This window comes from Bos indicus, chromosome 4, assembly GCF_029378745.1.
Source record: "Bos indicus isolate NIAB-ARS_2022 breed Sahiwal x Tharparkar chromosome 4, NIAB-ARS_B.indTharparkar_mat_pri_1.0, whole genome shotgun sequence".
Lineage (NCBI taxonomy): Eukaryota > Metazoa > Chordata > Mammalia > Artiodactyla > Bovidae > Bos > Bos indicus.
Window position 1 is genome coordinate 15,795,072 of NC_091763.1, and position 13,999 is coordinate 15,809,070.

The window sequence follows — 13,999 nt, forward strand, 5'->3', positions numbered from 1 at the left end:
ATTATATAAGTGGTTTTTTTTTTTTTTTTTTGGTATGAAAGATACTGATGTATTATGGGTAAAGGAATAGCGTATCTGCAACTTACGCTCAAATGTTTCAGAAAATGAGTAATGTATGCGTCACACACACAGCGTCGACAAAGGAAATGTTTAGGGGGTCTGGGTAAAGGGCTATGGGAATTCATATCCCATATCCCATAATTCCTGTATCTTGGCAACTTTTTCATAAGTCTGAAATTACTTCAAAACCAAAGTTAAAAATTCATATGTAGGACAAATGAATGAAGACACTGAGTGCTTGCAGAAAGATGTCTGCCCTTGCCCTAGGCGCAGAAGCATATGAGGATACAGGGACTTTACTTACCCAAAGTCTGCAGGCCCACAAGCTAAAAGAACACTTGAAAGACTTAGAGCAAAGCCAGCATTGTGGCCGCCTCCCTCCAGAGACGACTTATGCTCTTTGCATTCAGGAGGCCTACATGGTTACCAGAAACTTGTTTCCTCAGGATTTACATCCATACCAGCTCAGTTCAGCCTTTTAAACCAACCATACCGCTGTCCCACTTGGACAGTTTATAAGCCTGATGCTCATTCTCTCCACCATGCTGTGAACCAACCCCCTCCCCGACCCCAACTCCTGCATAGGAATGATGTAAATGCTGCTAGAGAAGGTGGAACTCAGCCCTGCACTGCAAGAAAGGGAGCCGAAGCCTGCAGTTACCATGTTCGCTTCCTGATGGAGTTAATACCCCAATAAAGGATAAAGTCCTTTAATAAAGTCTTGTAAGCAATAATGAAGATAATGACTTAGAGTGGCTTGTTCACATTTACAGAAGAGTATTAGGAAGCCCACGGCTGGGAAAAAGTGTTTTCATTGTTCTAGAATTTTAGCATTTGCCCATCACCTCAGACTAAAACCTAGCTACAATATACCCAAATGGGATTTCGGCCCAACACAGGCTCACATTAGTTGAAAAACTTCACCACTTTATTTTTGCCCTTTACATCCTTTTCATTTTACTGCTGCACTGCTTTCTTCCTTCTCTCTTTCTATTTCTTGCTCAAAGGGAAAGGGCTGAAATCACCGATTACAAGTTATCCAGTCCCTAATATATCCAGCTCAGTCAGAGGCTTGGGTTTCTCCTCCATCAAAGATCTGCAGTCCTGTCTGAGAAATTGCAGAGGCCTGGTTACATACTGCGAAGAAGAGAAACCTCTGGCTAGCCTTCAGTCGAGGCCAACTGGAACATTCTAGGTGGAGAAGAGCCCTTGCTGTAGACTCTGCAGGAAGGGAAGGTATTTTACTTTTGTACTGAATGTTCTTTGCCAGGACGGAGTCATGCCACCCTCTTACAAGCCTAAAGCCATCCCTATCACTCTGAAATGGCCCCCCAAAATCCTAGAGAAAGTCAGCTTGTCATTCTTCCCTCTGCCTCCCCTCCTGTTTGCCTTTCCTTCTTTCTGGTGGTGATTAGAGTCTTGCTAATTAGGAGCCAGGGGAATTGTAAATTTTGAAAGCGGGGAGCAAAAGCTTGTTATTCAGCAGTCCTTCTGCCAGCTTGAAGAAAGAAGCCAGTATTGTAGTAAGATGTTGACTTAGTGGGAAACTTGTGTGGTTAGCAAAATGTAGTGACCTGCCCAAATAGTCATCTAGTATTTGGCCCGGAATCCAGGAACCATTCTATTGAAAGGGATTGTTTTCTTATCCTTTGTGGTCACTGCTGGTTCACTTTCCTTTTTTTTTTTTTAACTTTTTATTTGGTACTGGGGTATCGCCAAGTAACAATGCGGTGACAGTTTGAGGTGAACAGCGAAACGACTCAGCCATGCATATACATGGATCCATTCACCCTCAAACTTCCTTTCCATCCAGGCTGCCACAGGACGTTGAGCAGAGTTCCCTGTGCTATACAGTAGATCCTTGTTGGTTATCCATTTTAAATATAATTGCTGGTTCAGTTTAGATAATGTTACTTATAGAGCATATAATCACCCGTGTATATAGAAGGCCCTCATCCAGAGGCCCCTAGAACAACTCAGGGTCTAGCATTTTGGCATTTCTCTCCGTCTCCCTGAAGTTGTGATCATAGCAATCTCCTGTTGTAACTAACAGCTGCCATTGACTATGTGCCAATGTACAAAGACTGAGCTAGGTAATGACAGACTTAGGCAGGATCTCACTTAATTTCTGTAATAACCCAGGAGCAAGTATATAAATGATGAAACCAAGGCTTTTCCAGTTCTTCCATGTCACCTCAGATTGAACCTGGTTTCACAGCAATGCTTTGAATGGTAATTCTCTCTCCCAAATGCACAGCTGACTGTTCCTTCAAACAAAAAGTTCTGATTTTCAATCCCTTAGTTCTATCCTGGCATAAAATAGGAACCAGGCAATTTCTCCATCTCTAACCTGAAAATCAGGAGCATCCTGTTTCTTAAAACTCTTTCCTTTGTCTAGTTGGATTCCTCTAACTTCACTTTGATATGCTATTTTGCTATGTTGATCTTCTCTAGTAGACAAAGACAGCCTAATGCTCAGTCTGTAAAGCAGCCCATTTGGGTATTGAATTAATGAGTGAGTTACTTGTCATCAGGGACCCTTTGGCTGGAGTGTGGCCCTGGCTTACCTGGTACCTGGCCAGGAAACAGTCATAATGAATTTAATGAAACATCATGGCTTCCTTGTATTTGATTTTCGTTCAGATGTTGACCTAAACTCACTGTGTCTGGTGAGAGGCAGTGAAATAGTTTACTTTTTACAGATCCCGGGGCTGATTTTGATTTTGTTCCTAAAAACAGTTTAAAACTCTCACCATTTGTTCCTCTCATTTCTCTATGGCCCTCTGTGCAGCCTTTTTTGTTTGTTTGTTTTGTTTTTTTGCAGCCTTTTTTTTTTAAATAACCCAAGAACTATCAGCAATTTATAGCAAGGATTTTCAAAACAGCTCCTGTGGAAATTTCCATGAGCTGGACCGAGATGCTGCTACCATCATTAATCTTGATGACTATAGTCATTTCCTATTGCCACTGTAATGAATGGCCATAAATTTAGTGGCTTCAAACAATGTAAATGTGTTCTCTGACAGTTCTGAAAGTTAGAAGTCCAAAATCAGTTTCACTGGACAAGATGTTAGTAGGGCTGGCTTCCCTTGGATTTTCTGGGGGGAGCAGTTGTTTTCCTAACTTCTCAGCTCCTGGGGTCACCTGTGTTCTCTGGCCAGTGGCCTCTTCCTCCATTTTCCTCCACTTCATCATCTGTGATTCCATCATCACATCACCTCTTCCATGGTCTATTCTCCCTCTACTTCCCTCTTATAAAGACACTCATGATTACACGTTGGGCCTACAGATTATCCAGGATAACCGTCCCAACTCAAAATGCCTAACTAAATCACACCTGTCCTTCTATCATAGAAGGTAATATTCACAAATTATAAGGATTAGAACATGCACATTTTTAGGGGCCATCACTAAACCTACACAGTGACTTTTTCTATATTCATGCAAAAAGAAAGAGAATTATTATAATTTTTTTTTGTAATTCACCTTAAGATACTTCAGTTTAAGCAGTAACACAAATATGTGTACATGTAAGTTACTTACCTTGAGGGGTGCTGAATTAACCCTTGAAATACCATAGTCAGTAGTCCATACTTCAAAGACAGGTGAGTAGCTGAGTCCTTTTGCTGTTCACCTGAAACTTTCACTCTTACCCTCATCCCCTAATAAGGAATCCCTTTAATAAGGAATCTTATTAAGAAGTTAGTTGGGCCCATCACAAGAATATTGTTGTGTTTGCCTCAGAATGAGCATTTTATGCAAAGTACTTGTCAAAGTACTTAAAGAGACACAGAACTGGAATTTGGACCCAGTTTTCAATACATGTTTATATGCCTACCTGTTAATACGTAGCTGAACGTAGGGTAGAATTCTCTCTGAAACTTGCTTTAATTGAAACATGGCACCTAATAGCAAGGTTGTCTAGAGGCCAGATCACGCCTGCCAACTTTTAATCTCCAGAAGCTGCTGCCGACAGTCATCAAAAAGAGTCTGACAAATTGTGACTACCTAAATTGGCCTGGTCCAGCTCACAACAGTCATAGCCAAATGTGCTCAACTCAGCTGTATTTCCCCCCAATCACTTTTGTTAAAATTTTAGTCCCTGCTTCCATTTTTCTGTTTATATATACTGAAAGTGAAAGTGTTAGTCACTCAGTCATGTCTGACTCTTCGTGACCCCATGGACTATAGCCCATTAGGCTCCTCTGTCCATGAAATTTTCCAGGCAAGAATACTGGAGTGGGTTGTCACTCCCTTCTCCAGGGGATCTTTCTGACTCAGGTATCGAACCTGGCTTTCCCACATTGCAGGCAGATTCTTTACCGTCTGAGCCACCAGTGAAGCCCTTTTATCTACTAGCAGGTGATAACGTGACTGAACAAGCAGCACATGAATATTTGAAAATAATCTCTGCGATCGCCAGACCACTGCATGGACTCTTTGCTTGCTTTATAGACACACGAGCTCACTGTTAGGATCTATCCAGTTCATATTTTCCATGAATAAAATGGTTCTTAGCATAAAATCTAGAATTAAGTACATTAATAGGTCACAGTGCATATAGAAGCAGTCCCCAAACTTTTTGGCAGCAGAGAGCAGTTTCGTGGAAGGCAATTTTACCACCAGTTGGGGGGGGGCGGGCAGGTGGCGGTGGTGGGTTTGGAATGATTCAAGCACATACATTTACTGTGCCCTTTACTTCTATTATTATTTTTACATCAGCTCCACCTCAGATCATCAGGCATTATATCCTGGGACCCCTGGCATAGAGCATCATAGCTTCGAGGGGTTTTATTGGCCAAATTCAGTTGCATAAATTGACTTATCCTGCTCTCCTGACTAAATAGCCTTCTGTAAAGCCTGCCAGATTTCATGAATGTCTTGTCTGGCGTTTGAATGTACTTGCACCACAGATGATAAATACAAAATGACAAGGTCAGCTTTATCGCCGTTCCTTGGCTAGGCACTCTGGGGGACTCTAATTGTTCCCTTTGTTGGCCATCTGCATGGTTCAGCCTCCTGGTTTTCCTTCTGAGTTTCTCATGATCACTTTGTGTTGAGAACTCTGATGTCTCTCTCGGTCCTCTCTGTGCCCTCAAGGTCTGCCTTGGACCCCTAATCCTGTCCATGGTGACCCTCTGGGGCTAACCCCCAATTCTCTCATCCTCAGTCTTACTCCCGGCTCTAAGCTCCAGGCATAACACGATACCTGCTGTCTAGACCAGTCCCCCTGCTGCCCACATCAGAACCAGACCTGTCCAGTACAGAAACTCTCCTCGGCCACGTCTGCCTTCCTTCCTGGCTTCCCTCTTTCACTTATCTCTCAGTCTTCCAGGCTTGCGATTCCTTTTGTGTTCTGACCTTACCTGTGCTCCCTGAGTACACTCATCCCATCACTGGATCACTGGGTGGATTCTAGTCCATCAAACACATCCAAGGAGTCTCCCCTGATTCACCGTCCCCAGCCCCAGTCACGAAGTAGCTCCCCCTGGTCTGCCCACACCTGTCCTGTCGCCTGTCTCCGAGCATCTTTAGGTCTCACATCCTTTCTGCCCTACCTGTCTTTCGTGCATGTGTGTGTGCTTAGTTGCTCACTCATGTCTGACTCTTTGAGACCCCCTGGACTGTAGCCCCCCAGGCTCTTCTGTCCATGGGATTCTCCAGGCAAGAATACTGGAGTGGGTTGCCATGCCCTCCTCCAGGGGATCTTTGCAACCCAGGAATCAAACTCACGTCTCTTACGTCTCTGAAATTCGCAGGCAGGTTCTTTATCACCAGTGCCACCTGGGAAACCCCCTACCTATCTTAAACTCCCACAGTTGAAGCACTCCATCTTATTTATCTTTCTGCCCTTTGAGGTACCTATTCCAGGGCCCTGCATATTGCCCCAAGCTAGAGACAGTGGGTGTGGGGACGAACCATCTTTTTGGTAGAAGTTGCCTAGAAACCATGCATCCTGAACGCTGTCTTATTGAGCCTCACAAACCCCCATTGATATCTCGGTAAAATTCATGATAGGCATTTAGGGATCCATGTGGAAAAGAGATAACAAAATTGAGATGTATGGAAATGTGCCAGCAGAGATTTTCTGATGGGGGTCAACCTAAGGACGTATCTATAAGTAGGCTGACTTTATTAACAGCTCCTGTGGCACTGGCCTTGGAGACAGCTGAACAAAGCAGGTGAGGAGTTTGCCACCAGTCAGAAAAAGCACAGTGACTCATTTCAGAAGCATTCTGCTGACTGCACAGGCCACTGCAGCCGTGCCACCAGGGTGTGAGCTCGGTGGGAGCTGCTGAGCTGGGAAACCACAAAGGCCACCACAGCAGCAGGAGATGGGACCTCCGCTTTGGGGCCCTCTAGCCCAGTGTTCAGTCCCTGTGAATAAGCTTGCTGAGTGAAAGGGTTCCAGGAAATGTCGCAGGCTTTCAAATTACTCTTCTTTTCTCAATATATCACTTCATTAACAGATAAGAAGCAGCACTGTGCTGATTTAATGCTGAGGCAGGCTGAATAAGGGCCCCAAAGATATGTGGATTGTGATGCCTGGAACCTGTGAAATTTGCCCTATGTGGGGGAAAAGGGATTTTGGCAGGTGTGATTAAGTTACAGGTCTTGGGTGGGGAGATTGTCTTGGACTACCTGGGTGAGTCCTAAATGCATTCGCAAATAGTCTTATAAAAGAAATGCAAGAAGAGACTTAGGGGGCATAAGAGAAGTCGTTGTGATTGAAACGGCAAAACAGAGATGGGGAGAAAAGATGTAAGCCACTGGTTCTGGAAATAGAGAAAGGGGCCATAAAACAAGGAATACAAAGAAGGTAGCTCCAGATTCTGGAAAAGCCAAAGCAATAGAATCCCCTGCCCACCACAGCTCACCTCCCGGCCTCTGGACTCCCTGTCAATGTCTTAACTGTGGCCCTATAAGATTCATTTTAGACTTCTGTGCTCCAGAACTGCAAAAGAATAAATTGGTACCGTATTAAATCACTGGATTTCTAGTCATTTGTTTCAGCAACCATATGAGACTAACGTGTTATAGTTCCTCCCACCTTTAACAGATCAGATCACAACACAGAGAATTTTGCATCAAATTACCAAAAACTAATATGGCTCAGAATTCATTTGTATTTCAAGTGTCATCAAGGGACAATTCTAAGATTAACGCATGGAGGCTGTGAGCAGTGTCCAAGGTGGCTTTGGGTTCTGCAGGCAACGACAGTTCCCTGAGAAGTGATGCTCTTCTCCTTCCAGGAGAGAAAGGAGTGCTGAAAAATATTTCACTCCAAAGGGAAGGCCATGCAATATATATGACTTTGCCTTTGCAGCCTAGTTGGAAACTGGCCGAAGAAGGCTCTGAGTCACTAAGCATAATGGCTCAGAATCAACAAGTCCGTCCCTTCTAAACTTGCCCTGGCTCCAGTATACATCATCTGTGAGCTAATTTGTTACAATAGCTTCTTAATCCGTGTCTTTCCTTCTGCTCATATGCCTCTATGCCAGGGATTCTCAACTGTAGGCAGGAGGAAGAGGATGGCTCAGGAGACCCTCAGGATGCAAGGGGAGGAGAACATTTCCAAGTACACAGCCCATCTTCTATCCCGACACCACTTCCTAAAAAGGAAAAAGTGAGAAGAGCTGCTGGCAGAGTGTTCTGGATATGTGAATGGTATGGAAACAAAAGAATGAGAAACATTGCCCCAAACTAAAAGACAAATACATGAAAACACTCAACTGGCCACGTCACGTGCTAAGCCACTTCAGTCGTGTCAGGCCCCTCTGTCCATGGGATTCTGCAGACAAGAATGCTGGAGTGGGTGGCCATGCCCTCCTTCAGGGGATCTTCCTGACCTGGGGATCGATCCCACATCTCTTATGCTCCTGCATTGGCCCGCGGGCTTTTCACCACTAGTGTCACCGGGGAAGCCCAGCTGTATCCCTCTTATTCTTAAAACTCTTCCAGATTATATACCCAAGAGAAATGAACACAAAAATGTGCCCACAGATTTCACAACAGCATTATTTATAATAGCCAAAAAGTAGGAACAACACAAATGTTCCCCAGTGGACAAATGGATAAACAAAATGTGATGTATCTATACGGTGGAGTATTATTTGGCCAAAAAAAACGAAGTTCTGATACAGCATGGGTGACCTATCATGCTGAGTAAAATAAGCCAGCCATGAAAGACTGCATTGGGTGATTCCATTTATGTGAAATGTCTGTAACAGGCACATCCACAGAGACAGAAAGTAGAGTAGTGGTTGCCTGGGGCTAAAGGGTGAGTGGGAAGGGAATGAAGAGTGACCACTGTGAAGGATGGGGTTTCTTTTGGGGATGATGACAATGTCCTAACATTAGGTTGCATTGCTAGATGCACAATTCTGTGAAAACAGTAAAAATCATTACATTGTATATTTTAAGCAAGTGACTTGCATAGCATGTGAATTAAATCACCAGAAAATTTTTTTGAAAAAATAAACACTACCTGGCCTTTCTTGGAGAAAGAAATGGCAACCCCCTCCAGTATTCTTGCCTGAAAAATCCCATGGACAGAGTACACTGTGGGCTACAGTCTGAAGGATCGCAAAGAATTGGACATGACTAAGCACAGCGCCAGGCCTTTCTATCATCAGAGCAGTGGTTCTCGAAATTTGGTGTATCAGAAATACATGCTGAGCTTAACACAGGGACTACTGGGCTCTTCCCTCAGAGTTACTGGCGCCTTAGGTCTAGATGGAGCCTGAGAACTTGCATTTCTAATAGGTTCCTAGGTGATGCTGACCGAGCTGGTTGGTGGCCATGCTTTGAGAGTCACTGATTCATAGGTGCCAACTAAAGCTCTTCAGCTTGGCCATGAAGGCCCTTCACAGTCTGGGCCCCACTGCTTTGTTAACTGTCTTTTCACAAGCTTCGTCTCATCTTAGCCTTGATTCATACAGGTCTATTTCTGGTTCCCGCATTTTCTGGCCTTATGTTGGATGTCATTTTACACCCGTTGTGTCTGCTGTGGCACAAAGCAGATACTCAGTTAATGTTTTTAAACCATTGATTGTACCCAGATCACCCCAGCACCCTAAATCTCACACCAACAGGTAACTACTGCCTCCTTAGAGCTGGTGCTAGCCACTCGTCCCAATCCCCTCGGATAGGGGCCTTCAAGAAATGGGAATGAAAGAGCCAACCAGTCTTCATGAAGCATAAACCGAGAAATTCCAGGTTTACCAAACTGTATAAGGCCATGCATCCTTGAGCATATAGCCAGAGGGAAGATTCTAAGTAGAGTCACCTAAGCTTTAACTGTGTGGATCACAATAAACTGTTGAAAATTCTGAAAGAGATGGGAATACCAGACCACCTGACCTGCCTCTTGAGAAACCTATATGTAGGTCAGGAATCAACAGTTAGAACTGGACATGGAACAACAGACTGGTTCCAAATAGGGAAAGGAGTACGTCAAGGCTGTATATTGTCACCCCGCTTATTGAACTTATATGCAGAGTACATCATGAGAAATGCTGGGCTGGAAGAAGCACAAGCTGGAATCAAGATTGCCAGGAGAAATATCAATAACCTCAGATACACAGATGACACCACCCTTATAGCAGAAAGTGAAGAAGAACTAAAAAGCCTCTTGATGAAAGTGAAAGAGGAGAGTGAAAAAGTTGGCTTAAAGCTCAACATTCAGAAAACGAAGATCATGGCATCTGGTCCCATCACTTCATGGGAAATAGATGGGGAAACAGTGGAAACAGTGGCTGACTTTAGTTTTTGGGGCTCCAAAATCACTGCAGATGGTGACTGCAGCCATGAAATTAAAAGACACTTACTCCTTGGAAGGAAAGTTATGACAATCCTAGATAGCATATTCAAAAGCAGAGTATTACTTTGCCAATAAAGGTCCATCTAGTCAAGGCTGTGGTTTTTCCAGTGGTCATGTATGGATGTGAGAGTTGGACTGTGAAGAAAGCTGAGTGCCAAAGAATTGATGCTTTTGAACTGTGGTGTTGGAGAAGACTCTTGAGAGTCCCTTGGACTGCAAGGAGATCCAACTAGTCCATTCTAAAGGAGACCAGTCCTGGGTGTTCATTGGAAAGACTGATGTTGAAGCTGAAACTCCAATACTTTGGCCACCTCATGCGAAGAGTTGACTCATTGGAAAAGATTCTGATGCTGGGAGGGATTGGGGGCAGGAGGAGAAGGGGATGACAGAGGATGAGATAGCTGGATGGCATCACTGACTCGATGGACGTGAGTCTGGGTGAACTCTGGGAGTTGGTGATGGACAGGGAGGCCTGGCATGCTGCGATTCATGGGGTCACAAAGAGTTGGACAAGACTGAGCGACTGAACTGAACTGAACTGAAGCTCATTGTGCACAGACTTCAGAAACATCAAAAGGAAATGTGTGGTGAGAGTCTTTTCTGTTGAAATGAACAGAAAAGTACAGCAGGCAGCTTTATACATGAGCAGAAGGCAGCAGGTCCAGGATCACAGTGAATGTGTCTGCACTGTCACGCTTCCAGGTGTGAAACCTGGTAAAAAGTGATCTTTACACCCTCACCAGATGAGTCTGGGGAGAGGGAAATGTGTTTAGACTATATATTACATGTTTAATTGTATTGAAAAGAATATACTGGGCTTCCCTGGTGGCTCAGTGGATAAGAATCCACCTGCCAGTGCAGGAGACACGGGTTTGAGCCATGATCCAGGAAGATCCCAGTGGCTTCCCTGGTGGCTCAGATGGTAAAGTGTCTGCCTGCTATGCGGGAGACCTGGGTTCGATCCCTGGGTTGGGAAGATCTGCCTGGAAAGGAAATGGCAACCCAGTCCAGTATTCTTGCCTGGAAAATTCCATGGACTGAGGAGCCTGGTAGGCTACAGTCCATGGGGTCACAAAGAGTCGGGCACGACTGAGCCACTTCACTTCACTTCACTTGACCAGGAAGATCCCACATGCCATGGAGCAACTAAGCCCATGCACCGTAACTCCTGAGCCTGTGCTCTAGAGCCCAGGAGCCGCAACTACTGACCCACGTGCCGCAACTACTGAAGCCTATGCACCCTAGAGCCCGCGCTCTGCGACAAGTCACCGCCATGAAATGCCCACACACTGCAACTTGAGTAGCTGCTGCTCTCTGCACAGCCAGCCAACAATAAATACATAAAATAAAAAAAGAATATGCCAATATGACGTGAAGCCAGACCTTGCCTTAGGCCAAAGTTACTTCCTGTCGGTAGGTTTGCTGAGACCTGTTAACTTGTGGGATGCATGGGAAAAGCAGAGCCAGGGGTGGATTACAGCCACACTTCACCCCAGGACCTCCGGCAGCCAGTCTGATGACCTCCCATGGAAGCAGAATGCCTGCCTTGTCAACACTCTCCCAGATCAGACCCCCGGCCACCCAGACACTTAAATTGCTGCCCTTCCCACCTAGAAATTCTGGAGGCACTGTTGACACTGGCGTCGAAAAGCCACCATGGAAATGCATCACTCTCAAGTGCTTGTATTTGAGATGCAGGTATGGGACAGATGCCTCTGCCTTGTTCTCCTAGTTTTATTGCCTGTCACCAAGCATGCCAGTTACTGAAAGACAGTTGTGTTCTATAAGCTGGTTATTCTGTACCAGGAATTAAAAGTACAGGAATGGTTACTAGCTAGCTGCTCTCTTAGAATATCTTTCACCAGAGGATTCAAAGTATTAGCTCTTCTATGTGTCTCTTTCCGGATACCCTATGGGAATTAAACATGTAATATTCATAAAGTCCTAATGAGGCCCTTAAACAAGAGTGTTATAGGCTTATTTCATTTAGCATAATGTCCTCCAGGCTGACCATTGTTGTCACATATGCAGAATTTCCTTCTTTTGCAGGGGCGGTGGATAGTAACCTACTGTGCGTTTATACCACATCTTCATTCATTCTTTCATTGCTCATTGGGCACTTAGGTTCTTTCTATATTTAGGTTATTGCAAATAGTGCTGCAGTGAACATAGGAAGACTGAGATAAGCTAGTCACAGAAGGACAAATACTGCATGACTGTACTTATGTGGGCTTCTGAGGTGGCAGTAGTGGGAAAGAACCTGACTACCAAGGCAGTAGACGGGAGTGTGATCCCTGGGTCAGGAAGATCCCCTGGAGGAGGAAATGGCAACCCGCTCCAGTATTCTTGCCTGGGGAAATCCCATGGACAGAGGAGCCTGGCAAGCTACAGTTCATGGGGCTGCAAAGAGTCAGACACGACTGAAGTGACGGCATGTACTTGTATGAAGTAACGAAAACAGTCAAACTCACAGAAGCAGGGTGGAATGGTAGAAATGAGATAATGGGTAGAAGTCTCAGTTATGCAAGATAAATAAGCTCTAGAGATCTCCTATACTGCATGCTGATATACACTGAAAAATTTGAATAGATCTCATACTAAGTATTCTCACCAAAAAAATTTAAAACTGAAATAGCTGAAAATTCATTATTTTCAATGAATTTTTCATTGAAAATTTTTTTCATGAAAAAATAATGAATTTGTTTTAAGAATAGAAATGATAAATATATTCAAGTCTGTTTTTATTAAATGAAGAAAATTATATTAATTGTTAAAAGTTGAAAAAATAGTACACTGGAAGCTTATGGTTAATGCACACTTGCTTTAGGCTGTCCCCAGCCCCATTCATTTATATGCCCTGTTTTCCTTTCTCATTGCTTTTAACTTGTCGTGATAGTAACTATTCCTGACAATTCGAATACCAGTTTCAGAGGTGCAGAACTTACTCACATGAAAAGTTTTCTTATAATTTTTCCCTGAAAAATTTCTAGACTGTCTGCATAAGCTGCTTAATGACAACCTAAGAGGTGCCCTTGCTACACCACAGAACACACAGATGTGGGTGGCATACCTGAGACCCAGAAACAATGAAGCCAAATGAAACAATTTGAAAACAAAGTCACAGCTTCCTATAAAAGCATATCTTTCAAGAAAACTCTGTTATTAACAAAGTTAACTCAGGCTTTAATCACACCATGCTTACTTAAAGGATAAAGCAAGAAAACCCTTGAGTCAAAGTTTAACAGTAAAAAAGACAAGTATAGGAATAATGAAATTAGACTCCCAGATTTTTGTAAGCCTACACTCATGGTCACAGTGAAGTTGAAAACCACATCAAAGGATTAGCAGCAGCAGAAAAATTCACAAGTAGGCAGATCTCAGTTGAACATAAGGAAAGAAAGTCTATCAATGGTAGATATAGAATAAGCCTTTAGAAATACAGTGAAATGAACATTCAAGTACGGGAGAATACAAAAACATTCTTAAGGGAAACATATAAATAGCTTATATCCATGTACTAGACAACTATGTAGATGTTTTAAAAATACAGTAAATCTTTATGCATTGATTTGAAGGGCCATTCTTGCCCGGATAACGGGGAGGTGGGTAGGGGGAGGGGGTTGGGGGAATTATGTATAAAATGATTTTTAAAGGTGCTGTATATGTGTGTGTATCCAGTGGAACATATGGAAGCCACACACCTAACTGCAAACAGAGGCACCCTTTACAGGCTGGGACTAAGGGGAAAGAGAGAAACTTTGACAACTTTGTGTGATGATGAGGTATTTGGATTTGATACAAGTATGCATTATTTTCATTTTAAGAGGTAACAGAGCTTTTTTAATTTGTTACAAGGTCTTTGGGAAGCATGCAAGAAAGGGGAGAAGCTTCTATTCCCTAGCATACCCAGGGTCTGGAAGGCCAGATACCCTTGAGAATGTCATGGAATATTCTTGTGATGGATGAGAAGTGGATGAGGAGACGCCCTTATAATTCAAAAGATCAAGGGCAGGCCTCTAGCAACTCCCTTCTCTCTGGCATCATGAATATTTCCTCGTTCACTCAAGCTTTGCCATCAGCATACAGCATACCTTACTGCTGCTGCTGCTTAGTCGC

At 43.7% G+C, this 13,999-nt stretch overlaps 1 protein-coding gene across 3 annotated transcripts in view; it reads right to left on the minus strand.

The window, feature by feature from the left end:
* Window positions 1-13,999, minus strand: part of COL28A1 (collagen type XXVIII alpha 1 chain) — a 182,566-nt gene that overhangs the window by 38,531 nt on the left and 130,036 nt on the right. The gene's annotated exons all lie outside the window — the stretch shown is intronic.